The sequence below is a fragment of the Melampsora larici-populina genome (assembly GCF_000204055.1).
Source record: "Melampsora larici-populina 98AG31 unplaced genomic scaffold MELLAscaffold_19, whole genome shotgun sequence".
NCBI lineage: Eukaryota > Fungi > Basidiomycota > Pucciniomycetes > Pucciniales > Melampsoraceae > Melampsora > Melampsora laricis-populina.
In genome coordinates, this window is record NW_006768783.1 from 1,236,118 (window position 1) to 1,238,441 (window position 2,324).

Sequence of the window (2,324 nt, forward strand, 5' to 3'; positions counted from 1 at the left end):
TCGTCTAGATAAACTAAAGCACATTTATCCAAAACAGGTCTCAGTATATCATTCATCATAGATTGAAAGGTTGCTGGCGCATTGCACAGCCCGAATGGCATGACCAAGAATTCGTATGATCCTTTTTTGGTCCCAAAGGCTGTCTTTTCAATTGAAGATGGCTCCATTGAAACCTGCCAAAACCCACTTTTTAAATCTATGCACGTGAACCAAATTGCGCCCTTGAGGAATTGATACGCTTCATCAATTCTAGGGAGTGGATACGAGTTCTTTCTTGTCAATGCGTTGAGAGATCTGAAATCTACACAAACACGAGTCTCTCCGTTAGCTTTCTTTACAAGAATTATCGGAGCAGACCAGGGAGAGTTAGAAGGACGAATAATACCTTCTTCGAGTCCTTCTTTCACAAACTTATCAATTAAAAGATGTTCCGGTGGCGTATAAGGTCTGCCATGAACTTTTACTGGCTTGGCGTCGCCAGTGTCGATTATGTGTGACCAATTACGTTTGGTGTCGGTCGATATTGATTCTTTGAAGCAGTTTGGAACAAACTTTCGTGCTATTGCTTCCATTCTGATTGATTCTGAGGATCTTCCTTCTGCGTCAAGCATGAATAATGTCTGTTGTCTCCCTTCAGGATGATTTTGAGGTAAGATCTTGATGTCTTTATGATGATACTTAAAATTCCATCCGAGTGTTTTATAGTCGGGAACAACTTCGTTCTTTCTTAACCACGGTAGACCAAGAACAAGGTCAAACCCGGGTAAGTCGGTGATGAGAGCTTCACAGTGTTGGAGGTAGTCTTGACCCCATCGGAGGCTAAACTTAGCCTTGTGTCTGATGATTGTAGTTTGACCATTAGCTACTTTGACTTGTCGAGCTGGGCAGATTTCGACCTTCATCCTTCCTTGAAGACATGCGGTCCTGGCGAATTTCTTGCTAATATAAATTGTACCGGCGCCAGTGTCGATAATTGTGGTGGCTCGGAGACCACCGGCTAAGAATTCGAATCGGGGTAATTGAGTTTCTCCTTCAGAGAGGTTCAATTCGAGATAATTGAATGACAGAGTTGAATTCGACGGAAGATAGGGATAGGGGGTACCACGACGAGGAAATTTCTTTCGTGGGCTTATTTCTTCTTGTGGAAATAAAATATCAGGTTCATATTTTCTTTTACCATTGCTGACTGATTTTCTCCATTCTTCAATACTAATTTCTTTGATGTCTTCTGTTGCATCAACTAAAGTGATCTGACTTGAACTAGGAGCTTCTTCTATAAAGTCCTCAACTTCTTTTATGAACAAAGGTTGAGGTTCTTCTTCATCTTTAGTAAGATCTATGACAATACGTTCTGGAGTAGTTTCCTTATCACCATATCCGGCGAAGATCTCCAATAATTCGTCTACATTGAGCTGGTAATTTTCTTGGATGTAAACTTGTTCTTTTCCGTCCCATAGAGAAGGCGGGAGAACTGAAGAGCTGCGAGAAGAGGTGTCTTTTTCGGTTGTCTTAGTGGTGATGTGACTATCTAAGCTTTCATTTTGGTTTGAGTAAGCGGCTATGTCGGTCTCGTAATGGGAAGAGACAGGATTCGAATAGACATCTTCGATCTCGTGAAGGAAGTGTTCAAGATCTTCGTCTCCATCAGACATAGTTTCACACCATAATTTCTTGACAGCCATCATCTCGTCTTGAGCAAGAAGACCTCTAGTATGGTTTACGTCGCGTCGGGTGTAATGGTCTCGTAGACCCGGCGTGAATTCAATTGCTTCTGGGTGTAGGTGAGTGACGTCTTCATCTACTTCTAAATTGTCCTTGAGTCTTTCCATAGGAGTTCTATTGTCGGGGGTATTGAATACTAGGTCTAGGAGTTTATCGGGTATGTTGTTCTCGTCGATAAAGTGAGGGTTAAATCCAACTTCGGAGGATTCCTCTAAATAATTCAGGTCTAGTTCCATTTGAGTAGTTTCTTCTTGGTAATGTAGATCAACTTCTACAGTCCCTTCTCCGGAATCTTCAATTCTATCGGAGTCTTCCATTAGGTTAAATGAGAATTTATTCTGAGTGCGATGATTAGAATTCGGTTGATTAGTTTTCTTCCTTGGAGCGCGACATTCTTTCGAGAAATGTCCGGTCTTATTGCAATTATAACATCTTGATTTACTCACCTCGGCGACGTCTAAATCCATGGGAGTCGCTGAGGAATTTCGAAAGTTATTGTGAGATTGATTTGGTTGGCGGTTACGGAAATTCGAGTTGGTTCGCCAACGGGAATCCGAAGGGAACGACGAAGAGTGGGATTTGTTAGAGAACACTGAACGTGA